The sequence below is a fragment of the Triturus cristatus genome, chromosome 2_1 (assembly GCF_964204655.1).
Source record: "Triturus cristatus chromosome 2_1, aTriCri1.1, whole genome shotgun sequence".
NCBI classification, from domain to species: Eukaryota; Metazoa; Chordata; class Amphibia; order Caudata; family Salamandridae; genus Triturus; species Triturus cristatus.
This window is the reverse complement of record NC_140581.1, coordinates 94,693,327-94,718,901: the sequence shown is the minus strand read 5'-3', so window position 1 is coordinate 94,718,901 and position 25,575 is coordinate 94,693,327. Positions and strand designations below refer to the sequence as shown.

At 45.5% G+C, this 25,575-nt stretch overlaps 1 long non-coding RNA gene across 1 annotated transcript in view; it reads right to left on the bottom strand.

Moving 5' to 3' along the window:
• Window positions 1-3,013: 3,013 nt before the first annotated feature.
• Window positions 3,014-25,575, bottom strand: part of LOC146863824 (uncharacterized) — a 343,641-nt gene continuing 321,079 nt past the window's right edge. The window contains exons 4-5 of the long non-coding RNA XR_014976568.1: window positions 24,474-24,521; window positions 3,014-3,597 (exon numbers count right to left, since the gene is read on the bottom strand). This is a non-coding gene — a long non-coding RNA (uncharacterized LOC146863824). The remainder of the gene's footprint in view (window positions 3,598-24,473; window positions 24,522-25,575) is intronic.

Here is a 25,575-nt window from a genome sequence, read left to right as displayed (position 1 = left end):
TTTATCCACATCTCCCCATTTTCTCAATACAATGATTATGTCCTTAATCTGTCCTATCTGTCCTGTGATGTTCAGATTTGCTATGTCTTTTTCAGTAAAATCAACTCAATAGGGTTTCTGTAAGGCTTTTACCTTATCAATATCTATACCCATTTCATTCGCAACTTCTCCTAGTCTTTCATGCAGGTTCCTCGCTCTCCATGTCACACTTTTACATAGGAATAACAGCTCCTCATCCTGATAAACTTTTAATTTTTCTACAGGAATAGTTCCCACAATCAATTCTTCCAATACCATCCGTAATTTAGCCACATCTATTGACTGGGAGTCTTTGTCTTGTCTCTGTAACCCTTTTAACCATTCACTCAGTTCTTCCACAGATGGTCCTACCGGGTTTTCTACGCTACTCTGCTCTGGATTTCTCTGGGGTTCCAACAAAGTTTCTACTGTCGTTCTACTCCTTTAAGCATAATTCTGATTTATAAAGGGATTATTTGAAACACGTGGTTCAAACATATTTACTGTCGGTCCCCATGGATTTTCAATTTGACTTTCAACCACATTATTGTTCTGGTATGGTACCGTTAAACAATGTTCACTATCCTTTTGCTTCTCAAAAATGGGTATTACAGGACCTATAGTCACTGGAACCGTTACAGCTTCTAGATTCTTGGTTAATTCTCTTATTTTCTCTGTTAATTCTAGAGTTGTTTTGGCCAAATCCGCTGAATTTTAACTATCTATTCTATTCTCCGATTTCTTTTCTACCTCTCTAGTGGAGTTTCTCTTTTCTAAATCTGGTGACATAGTCTCAGTCTTGATAATTCGTAATGTTTCTCTCATTGGGGCATTTGGTGTCAACATTTCTGGTTCTGGTCGGTACAGAGGTGGTTTTTATAAAACACATCATCCAACACATCATCATCCGAATCATTTGCTCCGTAACCTCTTGATTCCACATTATTCCTTTTCTCTACACATTTTCTTCCTTCATTCTCACCTACCGCTCTTACATACTTGCATTCCTCCATCTTTTCATCCGATCATCATGCGTTTCATGTCCATATGACCTGTCAAACAGATATCTGTAACTTCAACCATTTCTTTGCTTTTCTCGCTTATGCGCTTCGTCTTCCCATTCTGTCAATGCCTCAAACTGTGTCGGTCTAGGTCTTGGTTCTAAGTACATCATCTTCTGGCGCAAATTACTTAAAACAGCTAAATTAAAGGAACCATGTTCTGGAAATGCCAGGACTCCATCGTCCTTGGTATATTTTACCCAATTATCTACCCAAATACAAGTATGATATCCATATTTCGCAATCATTAAAGCTGCGGAGGTTTTCGGTGGAGGAATTAACTGTCCTTCCCTAGTTTTGACCTGTTTATCTTTCTTGAACCACTTTTTAACTTTAACAAACCAGGATTTCTTTTCCCTATCTGGTGGCTGGTAATAAATTTTCTTAGTTTCTGTGTATCGCTAACCTCTTACAACTGTACCGCTATTCTGTCCACTCACAGTGCGACTTTACGCTAACGCACCAATCAAGAGCGTCTACGTCACTCTGTACTTTCTCTGTGACAGTGACAGTTTTCAAATCCCAGCGCGACTCACACTAACGCACCTATAGGGAGCGTCTACGTCATCCTGTACTTCTCCAATCCTAGCGCGGCTTTACACTAACGCACCAATCCGGAGGAGTGTTTTACACTTCTGACCCACTGTCCAATCCCAGCGCAGTCGTTCTGACGCCAGCAGCCGCTGCGGCAGCTCTGCTCCTGTCTACCCCTCCTTTACAAGACCGCTCCGTGAACTCTTACTGCAACTTTTACAATTCGATTAGTAACAACACTAAAACATCTCCATTGTCCGCTTCACTAACCAAAGAATAGCAATAGACCTTTCTCACGAGAATTCCGTCTTTCCCGAGAGCAGCGCTTACCTCTGCCCTACTACGGAATCGTTACTTCCGTTGATAAAGTAGCACATCCCTCTACTTCACCCTTCTAGCAAGCATTAGCTAATTGTTTCTCTGGCATTTTAGAAATAAACCTAGAGTTTCGCAATCAACCCGAATGCCTTTACATTCACACTCATTCACACAAGAAAATGTAGTACATACGCACAGAATCCTGTCTTTCCCGAGAACAGCGAACAGTCTGTTCTACTACAGAATTATGACACACGTTAACAAAGCAGCGCTTCCCTCTACTTTGTCCTTCTAACAAGCTCAGAGAACACCTGCTACCTTTTCAGTGATAAGCGTTATCGGTATGCCAATTGGTTTCCTGGTACCTAAAGATCAAAATTTCACAGGTAACCTTCGCTATCATACACACTTCTCTCATACCGAGAATATTTCTAATGGCAACACACGACGATGCTGCCGAATCGAACCCAGACAATGCGCCGGGCAACTTCACTTGTCACACGTTTCCCCTGTGTACCTACAGGGCAACAACAATTCAGTTTTTCCCAAGAACAGCGCTTACCTCTGCTCTTCTACGGAACTGTTACAAACTTCCGACTTCCTACATCCCAGAAGCCGTGCTAACAACATATAACTCAATGTAACACAACATATAGTGTTAGTACATAAATCAATACCAATCAATAATCAATAAGCTATTTACAAACAGTGATCACTAAAACCAAAACAGTAGTTAACCATATCTCTGCTACCAAGAAAAACTGTTGCAGCGCGAAATGCAAAATCCCTCCCTTCGTCACAGATCATAGATCACACACACAATCACTACATTCGCTGGTGGGGCCCATAACACCAACATACATCCTTCTAATAACCTGTTTCAAGGAGGTGATTGTTCCACTCGCTGTAATGGAAGAGAGTACTTACATATCCCTATTCATAAAGATCTAAACTTCACCTTTAGTACTCCTCCCATGAATAGGCCATGGATCAACTAGCTGCAGGTTGGAGTGATAACAAAATCTATAACATCATTTACATATATACATTTTCTCAAATAATAACGACCCAACACAGTTCTTGTAATGAATCTTACATTTTTATCTAAATAATTGAAATTCGAGTCTCCGGTTTAATCAAGCAAATAGATCATCATAGTTACCTATTCTGGCTAAAAGTCGCCCTCTAAGTCAAAATCTTGGTCATCAGTTCATACTGTCAGAGTCTTAGGAAAACAGCTGTCCTGCAGTGTCACCGTCCTCTCCGTCAGCATAACGTGTCAGGAAATCGAAAATCTTCTGAAGGGTCTCGCAATACCAACCTCTCTAGTCTACCATTTTTATAGTAAAATTTACATTCCAAAGTGTAACAAATGATATTTTGAACGAATCTAATTGGTCAGTTGGAAAAAGTTCGACTTCTTTCCCATACATATAATGTGTCTTTAGATATAGTTCCAATCCATGCAATAGTATCTTTTCATTGTTTCTTTCAGAGCAGCTGGCCGAAAGCCCGGTGTGTCCTTGGATGGCACAGTTGAGTTAGGGTCGCACAGAGACCACGGCACCTGATGGCGACGCATGCGCACTTCTCCTAGAGATGCTCATAATGGAGTCGTTTTCATCAAATAGGGATGTCGGCCATTTTGTGGCCACCAAATGGTCAACTTAAGCAAAGAAACACAAAAATGTAATTAATACATGGTAATGACTAATAATCTGTTATCCCCTTACTAATACCCATATGTGTGTGTATTTATCTAGCAGAAGCAACACTAAATGCAGATTATATTCACATTAATAAAGCACAAATCACGAATACATCACGAAAGCAACATATAATCATGCAATTTATGATTGTCTATTATTAATATGCATACGGAAATTAGTTTACGTCATTAATTAGGCCATGCAAATGCAATTCCCACGTGTATTTCTTATATTAGTAATGTTGGTCAATTCACACAGCAAACTATTAGTACAATTACTATTAATTAATTATGCATTTTAATCTAAACATGCACAATGGAGAGGGTATACGATTTTTAAAGAGAACCCCACTCCAGCAATTTCACCATCAAGTAGTGCTCTACCATCATCAGAAAGATGCAGAAGATTCACCTTCGCTAGAAAAGAGGACATCTTATCTAGGTCAATTTGGTTGCTTGGTGTATATAAGAATTGAGAAAAGGAGGCAAATTCATTAACTATCTCTTGGGGCCTTGTAAGTATGTCACCTTGTGTCGATCGGATAGCTGGAATAGCCATTGCAGCTTCTCTTTGACATAATTGTGCAGCTAACAACCGCCCGGCCTTCTCCTCTTGCTCGTAATGTCTCCCCTTCATTCTTTGTAAAGCATATTCAGCTTTGGATGTAAAAAGACCATTAAGGGACATGCGTGCTTGCTCCAATAATTTGCGATGATGCAAGGTAGGATCTGATGTATATAAACGAGAATAAGATTGAATGTCTCGTTCTAATTCTGCTTGTTTTGCAGAATTATTCTTGTTAGCAAGAGCTGCATCACGCATTAACTGCCCCCTAATAGTGGCCTTGGGTGCCGCCCATACAGTCCTATTGGAAGTGACAGAGCCCTGATTATTAGAGAGATAATCTTGGAGATGGGATTGTAATTGAAGTTTACCTTTGGGTGTCCTGTGTCTCTGAATGCTCATACGCCATGGTTTACGCCCTGGTTGGGATAGGCCTAAATCTAGAGATAAAAGGACAGGAGAATGGTCAGACAAGGCCGCTTCTAGGATATGAGACTCCGTGACCAATATGTCCGATTTATGTGATATCAGAAAATAGTCTAAGCCGGAAAACGTGCCATGCGAGGATGAAAAGAACGTATACTCTTTGCCTTGAGGATTACTAAGGCGCCAATGGTCAACCAAACCAATATCCAAGAGTATATCATTTAAGATAGCTCTATCCGCTGCATTAGCTTTATCAAACGGGCCTGTTTTGTCTAGAATAGGGTCTTGCACCAAATTCCAATCCCCATCAATGAGGTATTGCAAGGCATCAATCTCTGTGAGAAGACGATTCAATTGAAGGAAAAAAGACTTTTTAGTGCCAATCGGAGCATAGATTGATCCAAGACAAATGGAAGAATCCCCAATACGTAATTTGGCAAATACATATCGACCATCAGGATCTGACCAGGTCTTGGAGATCGTGACTGGAAGTGACCTCCAAATAAGGATTGCAACTTCACATTTGCGGACAGGGCTAGCATCTGTAGGGTCATTTTTATGAATGCTGCTGTGAATGACCTTCCCCACCCAATCTCTGCAGAGTTTGTCAGATTCAATCTCATCAAGGTGTGTTTCCTGTAGTAAAGCTATGTCTACATGCTTGGACTGTAAATAAGAAAGTACCTTCTTCCTTTTAACGTAATGAGTGAGGCCATGGACATTCCACGTAATAGTAGATAGAGGATGAGTATTAGCCATGATGGGATACAGTCAGAAGGAATTAATAGTCAATGTATGAATCAGAGTGAAAGAAATGATAAAGTAATGGGACTACAATAAGAGGGAATAGGGCAGAATGGGAGGGGAGGGTACTCTGGCTGAGAACTAATAGAAAAGTGTAAGAAAATAAGTGTTATAGGTTAAAAGATTTTAGTATCTGAAACAAAGATTATAGACTTGTGGATGAGAAACGTGATAGAGGAGGAGAAGTAGAGAAACAATAGAACATCTACAGAATATCGTGTAGAACAACAGAAGATAATATAAGAAAAAAAAAAGTAAAAGAAGATTCCTAAAGGAATATAGTAGAAAGATCAAACTAAGCTATTGAATCAGTATACCTCTAACTGCAAAATAGAAAAGAAAAATCAAAAGTTAATATAAGTTTGTTGCCTACAACTTTGAACTTTTAACCGCGGGTCTGGGCTCACTGGAGCACCACCACGAGTATGAACCCCCTGAGGAGGGTAGACAATTAATATTAATATTAGCCAGGACAGTAAATTAGAAAAGCTAGAAAAAAAGTAAAAACCCTGAGACCCGAGAACATATGGTAGCATATGTTAGGAGGAGAAGTGCATTCCATTAAGAAGCAGAAATAAACAGTAAAACATACTTAAAAGCAATGAGTGAATGAAAATGAGTTCCAGAAATTGAAATGAACTATTAAAGTTATCATTCATAAATGCACTTGTTATAATATTCATATAGTAAAACAACATTTGATAATATAAATTTATAGATAACTATAAACATAAACATTAGAATTGCCTAAGAGAGAATATCAGCAATGTGGAGATGAATAAAGAACCTGTGCATAAAAAGTGAAACAGCAAAAAATTCAAAGCCCATCCCATAAAATAGAACAGATGACTAGTGTAGTGCATAATTGTAAATAGAATAAAGAATGGGAGTCTTCTATTAAAAGATCTCAAATAAAATACATATTAAATACAGTTATAAGGCTAACCACTCAGTAATATATTTTAATCACATATGATAAATGGAAGTAGTACTGATGTTTCCCCCTTGGCTGAAAAGCAAGGTGTAAGTAGAGCATAAAAGTTATGGACTAGCTTAACTTAGGAAGCCAAGTAAGTTGATTAAAGGACATTAAGAAATTAAGATATTAACTGAGGCCATAATTGTGAAGAAAACATAGAGCAACCATACTTATTTTCCATCTGATGCAGCCTTTAAGGGAGATGTGGACTTATCTCTACGTTGATCGTGTGTGAAGGTAATTACAGACTGTAAGGCAGATGTTTGACCCTCGTGTGCACGGAGAGGTCTGTCCATGTCTCTACCTCGATGGCGAGCTTCACCAAGGTTGCGACGCCTGCTATCTGTCAACTGTTGAGGTTGTGGAGAAGTTTGATCAGGTGGATCATGGGAGGTATGTTGTACATCCATGTCTTGAATTGACAAACTGTCTAGGAAATGTTGTAATTCATCAGGATTGTAGAAATCTTTCGTTTCACCATTGCTAGTGATACAGAAACGAGCTGGGTCGAACAAGCCATACTTGATATCCAGCTTCCGTAGTTGTGGCCTCATAGCTAAGAATAATTTCCTTCTTTCATTGGTTTCCCTCGAGAAGTCAGCTGCCATATGTATTTGATGACCATCATAGATGTAGGATCTTTGCGTGCGAGCTAACATTAATATCTGTCTGACTTGCTCGTGTCTCAAGAAACAAGCAATTAGGGGCCTTGGTCGAGAGTCCAGGTTTTTCCGCGGAGGTCCAAGACGATGGGCACGTTGAATTTCCAATGGCGGATCAAAAGTGATGCCAAGCAACTTGGGAAGAGTTTTACAGAGAAATAACCGAGCATTCTGGCCTTCAATTTTCTCTGGAAAGCCAAAGAAGCGAACATTGTCTCTTCTATTGCGATCTTCCAAGTCAATAAGCTTACTGCGAAGAAGTAGAAGATCCTGGTCTCTGCCTTGTACTGAGTCAAGCCTATTTTCCACCACCGTTAAGCGTCGATCCAACCCTTCTGTTTTTTGATTGAATTGCGCAATATCCGCTCTAATGGATTTGGTTTCTGTCGCGAGGGAAGAAATGTTATTATGCAGTTCTGTCAGACGGCAAATGATAGTTGAGATTTCTTGTAAAATACGGTTCATAGTTGCTCCTGACTCTGCGGTTAAAGTGACCAAAGATGGATTAGATGGCGATGGAGGTGAACCTTTAGTAGGCATAATGCGCGATTGCTTATGCGCGTCTGCAAAAGGAGACAATTTGGAATTTTTGTTGCCGTTTTTGTGATTAGACATCTGTAAAATGGTTCCTTCAAAGTGTTGCGAAAACCAGGTACATATAAAGCGACTGTCAATCAGATGTGAATAATTAGAGCACGTAGTCGTTAATATGAGAATAGGAAATAATATTTACCACACTCAATCCAGAAGGCTCTTGCAAAATAAGTATTTCAGAGTCCTAGCAATAATGAGTACGAGAATAATCTATCGCAAATGACAATGTACAGTATCTCATGACACATTTTAGAGTTTGTCACTTAAATAGTATCAGTATAAGTAACTAATAGGTTATAGATTATGAGAAGAGAAAGGTCAATCGTTTACTACATTGTGCATAAAATTATTGAACCTTTATAAAACACAGTATAAGGCTGACAGAATATTCAAGACATTAGGCGAAAAGTACGTCATGCGTCACAAAATGTCCTCATACGTAATATTTCAAGAGCGGAAAAACATGTTCATTAAACAACGTGGTGGCAGTTGCTGAAGTCATAATGCTGTGCCCTCATGAAACGGAGCTTTGAATGAGCAATATCAGTCTATCTGGAGGCATTCTGGAAATAAATATGCCACAGAAGTATGGGAAGTATTGGCTGACCTGAAAGCTCCATTCTCTAATTTCCTCTCTGTAAACGTTGTCAGATGAGAGCTGGACAATTTATAAAAGCACAGTTCAGAGGGTGGCTGATTCAAAAAGTCCATATTTTACCATGCCCTTTGTAATTATTGTTAAAGAAGAGCTGTAGAATTATTTTAAAAAGGATCACGTTGAAAGTCTGTGGCAAAACATATGTTAGCTGAAGCGCAGAAAGACAGCGTGTGAAATACTTCATTGAAAGCTGAGCTCCGACAGTTAAAAAAGAACTGAATGAAACAGCATTCCTTTCAGAGAAGATTGCCTTTGAAAAGGGTCATTTGGTTACAAAATCATTCCTAGATGAAAGAGGTAAAGAAGCATCTTACCGGCTGAAAAGCATGAAGGCAGCAAGTGAAAGTCTGGTTTCCGTCACTCGCAATGACCCATCCCTCTCATGTGGAAATTTAGCCTGCAAACTGAACATTATCTGCGCCATCTTGCCTCTCCCCAGCGCCACGCACAGCGAATGCATGGCCGCCATTTTAGGCACCCCACTCTCTCCCCACTCACTCTCGACCGCCAGCGCTTTCCCCTGGCGCTGCAAGCATCCCCCGCGCGCTGGCCACCCCCGCTCTCTCATACAGGCCATAAACCCTCTCCTTCTGCGCGACCCTGCTACGGAACCACTTCCGACCGACAACCCATACATGGTCATGCCTCTCCTTTGATAACCCCCTTCCTCTGCGCCCCATTGTCTGAACTAGTCCCAGGCCATCACCTAGCCCTGCGGATGCAGTTTATTGCCCCTACTGTAAGGGAAACACCCCACATCAAAGGGATTACAGTAGATCAAAGCCCCTACCCCCTGAGACCCGGCCGGTTGCACACACCCCCGGGAATTAGCGGAATTCCCTGCTGCGCGATAGCCATCTCCCACTGCGGGTAGGGTGGGAACCTCTACTGTAACCATGTGTGGGATTGGATCTGAGCCGGGGCTTCAGGGGATATTTCCCCGCACATCAAGGGAATCTCAAGAATGTACTATGTATAATAAAGCAATAAACCAGTGTATAAGAGACCAGGTCTCAGAGATGCAGTTAGAGCACCTCGTGACGATACCTTGCTGTCTGATCTGATGTGTTCTGCTCCGACGGAATAAAACTTTGTTTCCTGCCTTCCAGTCTCCGGCGCCTGCCTCTTTTATTGGTAAATTATCGAGTGGTATGAGAGGCGATTACCGCCGGGCAAATACTTGAAAGGTTATCGACTGAAACTGCCGCTACCATTTAACAATTGGCGTCCCAAACGTGGGGCCCATCAGCGACACGTGGATCCAGTGGGAGAGGTCCCGACGACAGAGTGAACGACTGCAACGATCGGGAGAGCTCCTGCCCAATAGACCCTCGTCTGGCAGCCGATCATCCGAACTTCACTGGTTCCGAGCAGACCTCTCTCGAGTGATCTACGGTCCTGACTGGGAACCATCAGGAGTGCCGCGGCAAATACGGAGAGTAGAGGACGATCGGGCGCTGGAGGCGGAAGACGAGAAACTGTCCACGCGGTCCGGGTAAGGTTGTGAAATACGACAAAAGTGCGAAATAATTGATTGATTGTTTGAATACTAGTATTGCTCATTGATTGTTCTCTTTGAGATATTCGCTGTCTACAAACGGGGAGGAGTAGAAATACTCTCTCTCTCTCCCTTTGCAGATAGTGAAGGGTAGGTAACGCAGACTTTTGTCCCCGTTGAAACCCGTCGTGCCTATCTTTATCTCCCCATTGATTGATTGTCCGAACATTGATTGTTTTGAAGAATAGTGCTTTTTGAGATATTCTCTGTTTGCAAATAACGTAGAATAGGAATATTCTGTCTAGTCTTTGCAAATAGTGAAGGGTAGGTAACGCAGACTTTTGTCCCCGTTGAAACCCGTCGTGCCTATCTTTATCTCCCCATTGATTGATTGATTGATTGTCCGAACACTAGTTGTTCGATATTGGTTCTTTGGAGGTATTCTCTGCTTACAAATAACGAAGAATAGAGATATTCTGTCTAGTCTTTGCAAGCAGTGAAAAGATAGGTAGTGCTGACTTTTGTCCCCGTTGAAACCCGTCATGCCTATCTTCTCCCCACTGATTGGTAGTTGGTTCTGCCCGGACCGCTTATTAGAGGTGAACCACCCGGCTCCACTGGAAGGCACCCCTAATAAGGACATGTTCACTAAATATGGACTAGTCGCCGTAGCTTATAGCAAGCTGTGGCATAAATATACCAAGAAGGACCCCGAAAGTCAGTGGCCACTGATGGGATCCTTCGACGACCGCAAGATAGAAGCGCTAGAAGTAGCTCTGCGTAGCAATAAGACGACGCCTACTATGCTTGACAGTATTGGCATGTGGCGCAAAGAAGCGACGCAACGGAAAAAGAGGGAAGAAGTAAAAGCAGAAAAGGAATTACGAAAGGCAGCTCACCTTGCCGCTAGAAAGTTAGAAGAAGACATAAAGGAGAGAAGGGAAACTAAACTAAGACAGGAGCCCGAAACCTCAGGCCAGTACGCTGTTAGGACCCCTTCTTTGCTCTACCCTGAGTTGTCCTCCAAGCAGCGAACGAATGACGAGTTACTGTTAGGTCCCCCGATCATTTACATGCCCCCTCCGTATGCACCCTCCCAATCAGTAGTGCAACACCCACAACCCCCGAACACGAGCGAAAGCAGTACAGGGGCCTCGGCCCTCACGGCCTCCGCGCCGGCTGAGCCTCTTGTACTGAACCCAATGTCGACTACAACGCTAGATGACCATGAGATGGGAAAGAAAGAGTCCACCAGAATGAATCGATTAACTAAGGATGAACGAGCAGGAATCGATAGGATAGTAGGGACGCTGGTGGAGCGAAAAGAAAGTGAGGAGTATATAACAGACGTGTATAGCTCGTATGCCGACAGCCGCAGGCGACACTTCGTCGTACGGCTCTGTTATCACGCCCTGAATGCATATGAGGACAGATACCACGATAAAGGTCCCGAAGGCTTAGCGGCCCTATATAGGAAGGTAGACATTGGGGAAGAAGGAGAGGGCGATGTAACGAACCTCTTCACTCGTACACTCGAGGTCTACCGACACCTTAAAGAACATGGGCAGACCACCACAACAGAACCCCCCATAGCAACTAAGCCCCAGGGAGGAAGGGCCGATGCCATGATGCCCATTAAAGAAGCTGCCCCCTACTGGGTCCCCCCACGGGGTCAGGGAACACACGACGACATCAACCACCAAGATGCGAAGGGAAGGGTTGTATATAACTGGGTCTACCAGCCGTGGGACCGGCAAGATATTTTGACTTTTAGAAAGACTCTACCCGACTTAAGAAAGAACCCGACTGCCTTCTACACGGAATTGGGTACAGCCTTAGGCTCAACGATAATGACGTTAGAAGATATCGACTTGTTCTTTGGGCTATGTCTGCCGGCTGATGTGTGGAAACAAATCCGGAAAGTTGACCACGCTGAGCCGTTCGGATATACCTGGGTACAACTCGATACCATAGATAAACAGCGAGAACCAGGACAGAAACCCCCGAAAGCCATCTTAGAGCTCCCAGACAAGATTGTACAAAAGCTGAAGACTCTAGTCCCAGAAAGAAAGGTAGACTGGTCGATAGTAACGGCTTGCCGCCAGAAACCCCAGGAGGATGTGTCTGAATACTTCTCCCGATTCGAGACTGTGTTTTCCGATTACAGTGGCCAAGACATGACCACCGCAACCGGACACCACCTCTTTGTCCAGAATTATGTAAAGGGTCTGTCTCAAGAAGTTTCCCAGAAGCTACAGACCAGCGAGAGCAGTTGGGCAGCCTCCAAACCCGCAGCGATTCTCCAGATGGCCCAATACTACGAAAACCAGAAGAACGAGAACGATAGGGCGTCAGAGAAGAAGAAAAAGGAATTAAAGGAGAGGGTGATGATAGCACAGTTGCAAGGGGTGACCATAGGAAGGGAACCCCCAAAAGAGAATTACCAACCAACCGCCCCTAGAAAGCTACCCCCTAGAGACCATACACCTACACCCTACAACGGACGGAGAGACTTAGATGGAAATCAATGTGCGTTCTGTAGAGGGTTCGGACACTGGAAATCCCAGTGCCCGGTCCTTCTGGAAATGAACAAGAATAGGGACCCCAGAGACACAGCATATGACCCCAGAAATAGAGGACAGGGACGAGGGCACACGAACAACACCATCAACGACAGGCCAGGCAGACCAAACACCTTTGATCGCCCCCGCCAAAACCAGTGTCAGCAGTCCGACTATGAGAGCACTCATGACTTCGCATAGGACCGCCAGGGGCAAGGGAGGGATCCAGTCGAACTCCGTGTTGACCAGCAAGGTCCTTACGTCACCGCTAAGGTCTTGGGCACAAAATCTCCATTCCTGGTAGATACTGGGGCGACACGTAGTGCGTTATCTAAACGACTGATTCCTAGGGCACCCTTGTCTGGCTCACACGTAACCTCAATAGGCTTTGACGGAACGCCCTCCACTAACCCCTTATCAGCACCAATCTCCTTTGACTTAGAAGATAACACCACTGACACGACCTTTCTGCTCTCCTCCAACACCCCCGATGCTATTATGGGACTTGATTTGCTAAAACATTTTCGAGCCACCATCAGATGCTCCCCAGACGGAGTTCGAGTCATCCTACACGATAACCCAGATCTGTCCAGACCCTGTCACACACGGCGTATGCTCTCTATAACCGATGCTGATATGTCCCTACTCAACACATTACCTTCACATCTATGGGCTAAAACCGACTCAGATGTAGGGCGCATGGTGATCGACCCGGTACACATAACCGTCCGACCGGACGCAGTGCTCCCAAAGCTTCCACAGTATCGGATATCGCCCGAAGGCGAGAAGGCATTGGTGGAAATCATCGAGTCCCTGGTCGAGGCAGGAGTGGTAGAAGAAGTAGTCAGTAATGTTTGCAACAGCCCTATCCTACCCATTGTAAAGAAGCAAGGCGAGGGGGATGAGAAAGCCTACCGTTTCATTGTTGACTTGCGAGAGGTTAACAAAGTAGTCATACCCCAGTACCCCGTAGTCTCAGACATCACCACCATCCTCACCCTGATTCCATCCACTGCCACCATCTTTACTGTTATTGACCTCAAGAACGCATTCTTTTCCATCCCCATCCACCCAGACAGCCGCTACCTGTTCGGCTTCACTTTAAAAGCCCGTTCGTACAGATTCTGCAGGGCACCCCAAGGCTACACTGAGAGTCCCAGTATTTACAGCCAAGCCCTCAAGAGGCAACTGGATGCAGTCCAACTACCCGATGGAGTGGTGTTGATACAGTACGTCGATGACATTCTTTTGGCGGCCGACACCACTCCTCTTGCCGTCACAGCCACCATTCACCTCCTCCGCTTCCTTGCGGAGAACGGTCACAAGGTCTCCAGAAAGAAATTGCAATTCTGCCAGCCCCAGGTAACGTATCTAGGCCACCTACTATCCAAAGACGGGAGGAAACTTACCCCTGACCGAATTCAAACCATCCTAGAAACCCCTGTTCCCAAAACTCAGAAGCAAGTACGATCCCTAGTGGGCCTCACCTCCTTTTGTCGACAGTGGTTGCCAAACTTCAGTCTTACCATAAAGCCTCTGCTTTCCCTGCTGGCTAAGGATGTCCCCTTCCCCCTCCCCTGGACACCCGAATGCCAATCCTCCTTCAAAGAATTACGAGACGCCCTCTGCTCGGCCCCAGTCCTAGGAACCCCAGACTACACTAAACCTTTCTCCCTCTACACCCACGAAAGGGAGGGATGTGCGTTGTCTGTCCTAACCCAGTCCATAGGCCCTAAGCAACGCCCTTGTGCCTACTTCTCTGCCACTCTCGACCCCGTAGCCAGAGCCTTGCCCGCCTGCCTTCGAGCAGTAGCCGCCGCTGCTGTCTCTATCCGACAAAGTGAGGGGATCGTGCTCTCGAACCCCCTCACAGTATTGGTACCCCATGCTGTTGATACCCTCCTGAACCAAACCAAGACTCAACACCTGACTAGCGCACGACTGACTGGGTATGAACTGACTCTGCTTGCACCCCATATCACATTGAAACGATGCACCACTCTGAATCCAGCTACTCTACTACCTCTCCCTGACGCTGACCCCAATGCATCCCCTATACATGACTGCGTGACCCTCACCGACGAACAAACCAAGAGTAGGGTTGACCTCCGGGATACTGCCTTCCCGGACCCTGACGGAGAACTGTGGGTGGATGGCTCATGCATCAAGCTCCCCGATGGCACCACCTCAGCTGCCTATGCAGTCACCACAGCCCGAACAGTTGTTGAGACAGCCCGCATCACACAGCGATCCGCACAGGCGGCGGAACTAATTGCTCTTACACGAGCCTGCATCCTGGCAGCAGGGACAACCACAAACATTTACACAGACAGTCAGTACGCCTTCGGGGTAGTTCACCACTTTGGGCTCTTATGGAAAGAGAGGGGATTCTTGACTTCTCATGGCACACCCATCCTGCATGGAGATCTAGTCTCTGCCCTGACCGAAGCAGTCCTCCTCCCCACACGGTTAGCTGTGATCAAATGCCAGGCACACAAGAAGGTGACAGACATTATAGGACAGGGAAACGCACTGGCTGACATTACTGCCCGAACCACAGCCGAGAATAGGTCCACGACCCGTATGTACGTGACCAGGTCACAAACTGAGAAATGGAAGGATGCTAGGGAAACAATTAGGGATATCCAACTAGCCAGCACACCACACGAGTTAACTGAATGGGCCCGGGTGGGATTGAAGGACGCTGACGGTTGCTGGCGAACCAAAGACTTGAACAAATGGTTGTTACCAGATTCATACTTGATCCCCATGCTGACCATGGCACACTCCCCCGCACACATAGGGTCTGCCCCCATGATCGAACTCATCTCTAAAGTCTGGCACAACGACAAAATACCAGACTCAGCCAAACGTCTAGTCCAACAATGCCTAGTATGCCTCCAACACAACCCTGGGAAAGGAACTGCTGTACCCCGGGGAGGGTTTGGGGTCCCCAATCACCCCTTTGAAGTCCTACAAATGGACTATGTCCAGCTAGAAAGGTGCCAAGGTTTGAAGTATGTACTTGTCATTGTGTGTGCCTTCAGCAAGTGGGTGGAAGCCTACCCAACCCATGACAACACCGCTATGACTACCGCAAAAGTACTACTGAAGGAGTTCTTCCCCCGATACGGCCTTTGTCGAATTTTGTGGAGCGACAATGGCCCCCACTTCGTAGCCGAAGTTATCCAACTCATCTTAAAAGGGTTGGGTGTAAAACAGAAGTTCCATGCGGTCTTCCATCCCCAATCTGCAGGCCTGGTTGAGCGACACAATGCCACATTGAAGCTTAAGATAGCAAAAATAGTCGCCACCACAGGGCTAAGATGGCCAGACGCTCTCCCACTAGCATTGCTATCAATGCGTTCCACCCCCACCAAACACCACTTAACCCCCTACGAGGTCGTCTTCGGGCGGCCCATGAACCTTTGGACTGCACCAAAACCGACATCCATCCACGACGTCCCGGACGTCCTCATGTCTGATTATCTGTACAATCTAACTAAAACGTTGTCTATCATCCATCAGCAGGTGCTGCACGCCATTCCCGATGTTTCCAGGGGCCCCGGACACGACATCCAACCTGGTGACTTCGTCTTAGTGCGTAACTTCCAGCGCACCAAGAGTCTGGAGCCCCGGTGGACGGGCCCCCTGCAAGTCCTGATCACCACCCGAACAGCTCTTCGAGTGGAGGGGAAACGCAATTGGCTGCACGCACACCACTGCAAGAAGGTATCACCGACCCTGACAACCACGGACAACGTCACCGCCCAAGAGGAACTTCTGGACAAAGACCGACCATCCCTGAGCCGCTGCCCGGATACAGAGACACTTGAATTGATTGAATATCCCGATCCCACTGTGCCATCCAAAGAAGGGTATAACTTGCGACGAAAGGAGAGAACTTCGGCTAAGCAGACCACAGGCTAAGTGGAAATCTCAGAACGGTAGCCTAGTCACTTCAAAGGCCACCAGGAGAGAAACTAAAACAAAGTCTGTGGTTCTGCCCGCTACCGAGTCTCTTGAAGGTGATGGAAGCGCCCGACATGAAGATGATGGAAGCAACCGGACGTCCGAAGATCCACTTCAAAAACCCAAAGACTGACCGAATGCACAGCTTTAAGACAATAGCACTTTTCATTTCCCTTCTCTTTTGCCTTCTCCTCGTGGTTACCTTCTGGATCATGGAGGAGAGCACACCCGCTCATAAGACATTGCTGACTACCGTTCAACCTACCACCACGAAAGAACACCATCTGATCTCACTTTCACCCCAACTCCGAGAAAGGCGTAAGGAGTTCTGGAATAACTCTTTTGTGCAGTTACTCCACCAACACAATCTTGCCACCAACGCCACTAACTGCTGGATCTGTGGATTGCTACCACATGCCACTGGGCACTCAATCCCTTTCATCCCTTCACCTTTTTCTGTCCATGGTTCCTGCCTCGCCTGGCTGATCCTCCTGCAGGAGAGCTACAAGGACAATGCCACTTCCGGCAGAACCATGTCACACTTCTACCATGGGTTCTGGCTGAACAAAACTGGTAGAACTTCCGCCCTCTTCTGCCCTCTGAGATCGAACACTTCCTTTCACATGGACATCCCTGCCAAAGAACGAGTTGAAATGCAAGTGTTCAACAATCCAGCCAGACCCACCTTCTCTTACCTCCGAAAACGGACGGCCGCCACCCTAACAGTGGCCCTGTCCGTCATCAACATCACTGGATCTGTATGCCTCGAAGGCCTGGGGGCACAGCTGGTGGGCCACAGCTCCTGCCTCATCACCCGAACATTGGACTCAGTTGACCCACCTTCCTTTGTTGCCTCCCCGAATATGTACTTCGTGTGTGGTACTAAGGCCTACACCTGGCTCCCGAAAGGTTGGGGAGGCACCTGCTACATCGCCTTTGTCCTTCCTCCGACGTATGTGGCTCCAGCAAACCATCACCGACAGAAACGTGCCAAAGACATTGTACAAACCGACTCCACCAGAGCACAGTTCATGGACGCAGTAAAGGGTCTTGTTCCGCTCTGGGGTCCGATGGCAAACAGCCGTGCCATCCGCCACTTAACCCAGGCAGTCGAAACAGCCATGAACATTACAGCTGGCGCCCTCGCCAACAACACCGCTGAGCTTCAGGCCGTCCGCCTGGTGGCTCTCCAGAACCGCCTTGTTCTAGATGTGGTTCTGGCTGACCGCGGAGGAGCATGCCGCATCATTGGGTCCAGCTGTTGTACCTACGTACCAGATAACTCACCCTCAGTCTACAAAGCAATTGAACACCTCCACAGACTGTCCACAGAGGTCCATCAAGAACAAGAGGAATGGTCACTGGGGAGTTGGTTTTGGGACGCTATTAAAGGTTGGGGATGGAGGCTGTTTTCATTTATCCTCATACCAATCATGATACTATGTGGATGTTGCTTGGGGATTCAGTGTCTGCCACCTTTATGTTCGCTTTTTATGAACTGCATCTGCCCTAAGACTTTGAACTTTGAAACAGAGCGGATGAAGGCCCTCTATGAGGTGGAAGTCCGCAGTATTATGGGGATAAATCCGAACTAGACAAGCTGGCGAGATATGTTAAAAGGGAGGACTGTGGAAATTTAGCCTGCAAACTGAACATTATCTGCGCCATCTTGCCTCTCCCCAGCGCCACGCACAGCGAATGCACGGCCGCCATTTTAGGCACCCCACTCTCTCCCCACTCACTCTCGACCGCCAGCGCTTTCCCCTGGCGCTGCAAGCATCCCTCGCGTGCTGGCCACCCCCGCTCTCTCATACAGGCCATAAACCCTCTCCTTCTGCGCGACCCTGCTACGGAACCACTTCCGACCGACAACCCATACATGGTCATGCCTCTCCTTTGATAACCCCCTTCCTCTGCGCCCCATTGTCTGAACTAGTCCCAGGCCATCACCTAGCCCTGCGGATGCAGTTTATTGCCCCTACTGTAAGGGAAACACCCCACATCAAAGGGATTACAGTAGATCAAAGCCCCTACCCCCTGAGACCCGGCCGGTTGCGCACACCCCCGGGAATTAGCGGAATTCCCTGCTGCGCGATAGCCATCTCCCACTGCGGGTAGGGTGGGAACCTCTACTGTAACCATGTGTGGGATCGGATCTGAGCCGGGGCTTCAGGGGATATTTCCCCGCACATCAAGGGAATCTCAAGAATGTACTATGTATAATAAAGCAATAAACCAGTGTATAAGAGACCAGGTCTCAGAGATGCAGTTAGAGCACCTCGTGACGATACCTTGCTGTCTGATCTGATGTGTTCTGCTCCGACGGAATAAAACTTTGTTTCCTGCCTTCCAGTCTCCGGCGCCTGCCTCTTTTATTGGTAAATTATCGAGTGGTATGAGAGGCGATTACCGCCGGGCAAATACTTGAAAGGTTATCGACTGAAACTGCCGCTACCATTTAACACTCATCTCAGGAATGCAGCGAGGGGGGCGCTCCGGTTACGCGAGGTCTGAGGCTTTGTCACAGTAGCAGGCCCAGATGATGCTTGCCGGAGCGAAAAATGTTTCCTGTCAGAATTAACCCTCAAAAGGTTTGCGTGAGTCTGAAATTCAGCCACAAGTAGGAGCGCTGTAATACAAAGCCATGTCCGTGTCAAAGGTGGTCCTGAATAAGAGGGAAAGTGTACCGCCTCCGTGAAGGGTCCGTCTCGCAGCGGAGCTACACGTTCGGGCGACCATCTCCCTCCGTGGCCAGACCACACCCCCCGAGATTTACATCTTTAAAGCTTTAAGTAGAAAGCACAAAGCGCCAATGATAATCAATGGTCGTGGTAGACGGGGACCTAGGCGCAATTTGAGGCTGACCATGATGGAGCGCAGGTCGGATACAACAACCAGGCTCGTCCGGCTCAAAGATTTTACCTTGTGACTTAGGGCCTGATTTCGATCTTGGCGGACAGGGTTACTCCGTCACAATCATGACAGATATCCTGTCCACCAAATTAGAATCCCATAATATCTTATGGAATTTGTAATACGGCGGACAGAATATCCATCACGTTTGTGACGGAGTATTCAATCTGCCAAGATCATAATCAGGCCCTTAGTCCTTTAACTGACAATACACCATAGGCGTACAATTCTGAAGCCTCCCTGGACCTAAGGGGAAGCACTTAGAGAATAACAGGGTGTGCAACAGAGACCAACAGCGGGGTCTATTCCAGGTCTAGTTGTCACTTGTAAGCTGGGTAGTTCCAGGAAAAAGTCTCTTGTAGCTTGTTGTCTCAAACCGGTCATCATTACGACCCTTGGAGTCTATTTCTGCCCTGGGTATCAGAGGGAGTCGGTCCAGTCTTTCAGCAGGTCATGTTCTCCTCTGCTATTCAGCTCGTCTAGGAAGTGTTTTGAAGTGGCGGGGCCACATTTATGCCTGGCACTAGCAAGTGGTGGTAATGACTCCTAGGTTCACCCTAACCGATGGGGAACAAGTTCCCAAGGCTAACCCTAAGTACTTTGGGTATTTTCAAGATGGCAAACGTTTACAGCCACACTAAACTTGAGCTCTAATATCTGGGTGTGTGTGGGCGGGGAGGGTACTATGGTAATCCTAGTGTTCTCCCACATCCAACACTAAAATCCAGTTTAAGTCAGCCATTGTACCCACAAGCCAAGAGACAGAAGTCTGGTAGAACAAAAGCAGAGTTTGTCAGCAACCAGACAGTGGATCCACAAGAATTGTCTTGACATCCTGTTCTCTCCCCGTGTGGGTCAACAGAACTGTCAAGCAGGAGTTGACAGTGTCGTATCAACAAGATGGACACAGCTCCCACCCTTCTCCTGCACTCAAAGGAGTCATCCCTGCCCATTCAGGTCGACCTGTCAATTACAGTGACAGATTGTGTAGATCCAGGGAGGAATTTCACAACTCATTCACACCTTATTCAAGCCAACTACAAACCAGAAGATGGAGAATGAATGAAAAATAGCCTCCAGAAACCACAGGCAAGGTAAAAGTAACATTCTAAAAGTTATTTTTACTTATCCATTACTAAAAATCCAACTTCAACATTAGATGGATTTTTTAAATAACTATTAAAAATAGTTGGTAAAATATTCTTCTAGCTGGTCCCTTTCCTGAGATAGAGTATTAGTATTTTAATCTGTACTCTGGTTTTCTACATAGGACAGCACGGCCTGCCACAGTGAAAATAGCTTTTGGGTGCTAGTGACTGTAAGGACATGTTAACATTAAAATAATTTCTACAGGCCTGATTTTTAAATACCATGCACCCAGCATTGCGGGCTACAAGGCCTACATAGGGGTGAGTTACTAATATTTAAGAAGGAGATTTTTACCTGCCAAAAAGGGTTTATTTTGACATGTTGAATTGCAATTTTTACACTGCTACATTTAGGTTACAATAGTAGGCCTGAAACCGTGTTTACAATGCCACTGTAGTGGATGGCACAATAGGCGCTGCAGTTCACTAGTGGCATTTAAATTCTAGACCCTGGGGACACTTTATACCATGTACTAGGGCCTTATAATCAAGTTAAATAGGTCAATGAGGAGTGTGCTAATTCAACACAGATACTTTACAAGGGGTAAAGTGCACAGAGTTCTAATGCCAGCAAAAGTATAGGGTCCAGCAAAAGGAGAAAAATATGGAGTGACTACACCAAAAAGAGAGATTTCCTATAGAACCTTTAAAGAAAATCTTCTAATCTCATATCTAAGAACAAAGGTTGACGCAGGGTCTGAGTGACCAATTGATCCCTCTGCCATGTGATCCGGTGCAAATTATAATTAAGCAGAAACTCGTTTTATAGCCCACTTTTTTGTACAAAGTAGCAAAGTATGGCATGGCACATCAACAGAGTGTCAAGAGGTCTTCACTTTCTGGGATGTTGTCTTCTCCAGTAGTCCTCAGACCTCGCACTGCTGTTCTTTATTATGATTCTGTGCCGAGGTCCCTTCCACATCCTGCATGAAGCCACTGGCATCGGTGCATCATACGTGGGAGCCTGCAGTCCATATGGACAGGCCTTTCTTTGATTTCCTTACTACAATCACATTGTGCTGTCTCCAGTCACTTGTAATAAGAAAACGTTGCACAACTGTAATAAGTTATTAAAGTTGAGTTTGCCTCCTGCCAAAGTTAGCAGCCAAGGTGAAAGGCAGGTCACAGACAATAGATACAAATGCAGTTTAAACAATGAAAAGTAAATCTATCTTTTAATTCTTCTGATCTGTTTTTATAAAATAAACAGTAATCAGCAAAATTTAGATATGTATGACAACATATTGTTTGCATGTTACAGGGCATTACAGTTAGGGTAGAATAATGCAATTTGACAGCTGTCGTGGTTTCTACATAATTATGGAGTTGTGATTTTTACCACTTAATACATTGCCTGCTGCACAATTTACAAATTTTAAAAAATGCATGCTGTAACTAGGTCAAGCAGATAAAAATTTACTAACAATGCAGCAACACGTTGTAGTGCAGTGGAAGGCACTTCGCAAAGGTTGACTGATCACCTTTCAATTGCTTATTGCTGCATTTGGGTTTTGAACTGGTACTAGTTAGGCAAAACCTTTGCCTAGTGTTGACATGTGGAAAAATGGTAAAATAATGAATAGTACCAAAAAACTGCACGCCGTTTTGCCACATAATTTGCCTTTTCTTGTTGTAGAATTCAGTCAACACTTCCGTACTATTTGGTCTTCCCTGCTGCATTGTTCCAGTGGCCCTGAAAATGAGGAAAAACGTCAAGCCTTCTGCACATATTAAGGATATTGCTAGTCTCCCTGGAGTTCCATGACCTTTCAGAGGAACTCGGGGTTTCGCCTTGTTACTCGCTCCTTATGAGCGCCAACCTCCTGTGTGGCCTTGTAAGGGAGGGCAGGGGGTGCTGTACCCTGTATATAGAGTACAGAAGAGCCCCCAGGCCTTATTTAACATTCACCTCCATCTTCTGGGTACTTGTTGAGCCAGATGGACGCCAGTCGAAAGACCAGCCGCAGGTAACCCTGGGGGTGGTCGCTACCACTGAAACGCCGCTGTTCGTCTCCCCTCGATGCTCGAGGGTTGAAGTGTCTTTACCAGTTATTTCTCCGCCTGGATTTCCAGGAATCAGGCGCCACTTAGAAGTCACGTTGAGGCGGGGGATTGAAAGGAGCCGCGGCTCCTCGGTGAAGGCGCTAATCATCGTGAGCGGCAGGTGTCGCTTTGTCTTCTGACTCAAATTAGAGGCATTCTCTCCGCTCGGGAAGCGCTTTGTCTCGAGGCTGAGACGCGCACGCGCCGCGCAGCTGCTGAGGTTCACGCTGCAGCAGAGAGGGGTTCAGAACTGAAATGAGACCTCTCGCTGCCGCGGCCCCCTGCAGTGCTGGTGAAATGCATATCACAACAACAACTCTTCAGGGAACCGCGGAATAAATGCAATGTAAACAGAGCAAACAGATGGGCCTGGTCAACAGGATGTGGTCATGTTAGGAAGGAAGTGACGTCTTGTGGCCATCACAGTTCAGGGAGTCGTCGAATGTTGTCATATTGTGTTAAGTTTCATTTGACCCGTTTTAGATAGTGTGACAAGGGCGCAAAGATGAGCACACAGCGACAAGCTTCTTGAGATGTGAACCTGGGAACAAGAACATGGACTACAGCCATGAACAAGCATTTACAATGCAACGGTCTCGGCATTATTAAAGTTAGAGCTATTGGCATTGCTCATGATATTATTTTTGTTTATGTTTTTGTTTTTAAAACATTTAAAGAAACGGCATTGTTATTTACACTTTTCTCATCAGTACTTTTCTCTATATGATCACCCGCCATGCACCTGTAGATACAAAACATAAACTCATTGTAACCTTTAAAATTGGATCATTAACCCCTTCGACGCTCATGACGGAGCGGTTCCGTCATGAGCGTCGGTTGCGCTGTGCGCATGACGGAACCGCTCCGTCATGGCCCCGCCCGCGCACAGCACCTTCAGCACGGCGCGGAAATCCGCGCCGCGCTGAAGGGGTTAAAAACAAGCAGAGGTACAATGTAATTACCAATCAAAGATGAATGTGCATCTCCTAATCAATATTGAAGCTCCAGAGTTCCTTGGAATCTAATCTCTGAATATACTGAGATTCCAGTCGCTGCTGGCCCTCCTTTCTATATCCACCTCTTATTTTCTCAGAAACTCTCAATTGCAGTGTAACTTAAAAGGCTTGCAGTCCCCTGATGTTCCTTTGCAAAATGGCTCGCTACTGGGTACATAGCATCCGAATTTTTGATAGCCTGCAAATGCTGTAGTATCCGCTTTTGCACCCGTTTTATGGTACTCCGCTAAGTAAACTAATTTTATTCTCTCACTGTAGGAAAGCCTGTGTGCACCTTCCTGTTGCATCCAGTGGGATGCAGGATCCCCTCAGGTTCTATCCTGGCCTGGGGAGTTAGAGAGGTATCTGGTGAAGGTCTCCTGGAACTGTTGACTACATCTAAATCTGTCAAGAGTGCCAGAAATATTCTCATTTCAGGTGTCACGTTGTGAACTCGTCCTTGTTATGGGAACTTTTACTCTCGCCTTTCATACCCCAAACAAGATGAACGTATTCACGGAAATGATTACATAATAGAAACAAATGGTAAAGCTGTGTGATCTGCATTTACTGGAACAAAACCACAAGTGACATGGCGTGAAATAGTCTCACGATAATATGTGAATCTCTGAGACCGCGCAATCACTGCAGAAGCACGTTACTGTTCCTTAACGCAGCAATCGTTATATTTTATGTACAGTATCGTGAGTTATGTTGAACTTGGGGGTAAGACAGCAAAGCAGTTGCGTCTCGAGCAATACAAAACGTTCGATGTGCAACATGTATTTAGCTTTCTACTTATTTATGGTGACTCACTTTTTCGACGGCTTTTCTTCAAAATGTTACATGGAGTGACCTCGAATTCACTGCCACCGCCTGGCTCACAATTTGTTAGGTTTCCTTTCTCCAGGTTAACAAAGCATGGCACAGACGTAAGCAGTGAGCCGTGCAACCAAAGCATCTTATAACCAGCACCTCAAACGAGGAACATAGGACTAAGATTTAAGGACACAAACCTCCCATTAAAATGTAGTGGCGGCACTGAAGCATTTCCTGTAACCAATCTGTAAAGACAACGAAACTATGATGGAATGACACTTAAAAAAAACACAGAAGTGTATTCAAACAATAACAGAACGGCTACACAAGCCAACAACAAAGGTGTGTACAGAATAAATAGCGGTTTCTTTTAATTTAGTGGAGGATAAACGTTGATAACGTGCACGAGTGAACCTCGAGGAGCAAAGACAAGTTAGGGCTTTCTCGGTTACATCATGCAGTGGGCTAGTACAGCCAAGAACGTGAGCCAAACTTGATCTAATGTTAATGCCGGTGATCTCGCTCCTCCCTGGAAAATCGCTTAAAAAAAATCTCAATTGGATAGGAAAGTTAGTTGAGCACACAGCATCACAGCTCGTCACACGCAGTTTTCAGAAGCGCCTGCGGTCCTTGACAAAGGCAATAATAATAAGCTGTCTATTTTTTCAGAAATAATTTAGGAGCGGCTAGCAGCAATCGCCTGCCTAACTGTACAGAAAAATAGCCCATCGTGCTGTAAGTGCGCAAGCGATATGGTTTACAGCACAGTATGCCCATAAAAACCAGGATATTTAATAAGGGAGGAAAGTACCCGTCATTTATTAAAGTTATCCATGTCACTTTTTAAAAAAAATCAGTTTTACCTTCAATGCTGGCGACTAGCGCCTTTCGTAGTTTGTTATGTGTGTGCAACTTAGACAATTTAGGAAAAGTTACTTGCCTGACTGTAGTTATTTTAACACTTATTGAAACGTATGTAGAATTGTACATTTATATAAGTTGTAATTGTTGGATTCACTTTTTAACCCACATAAAAATATTATATTTAGTGTGAACGGTAACTTAGTCAGGTAGATGGGGAGTGCTGATCCCGAGCGCCAGCATCAAGCACGAATACCATTGTCAATAGTCATTTTCTTACTTCCCTATACAACAATATCATTCGCAGTTAAACATGTTCCCACCTAATACAATGCACAAGGCAACCGCCAAGTAGGTTATATCCACTGTAACTGGACACAACCCTGTCCCCTGCTCAGCTCCAGGGTTAGAACACACAGTCAGCCCTTGTCAGATGGG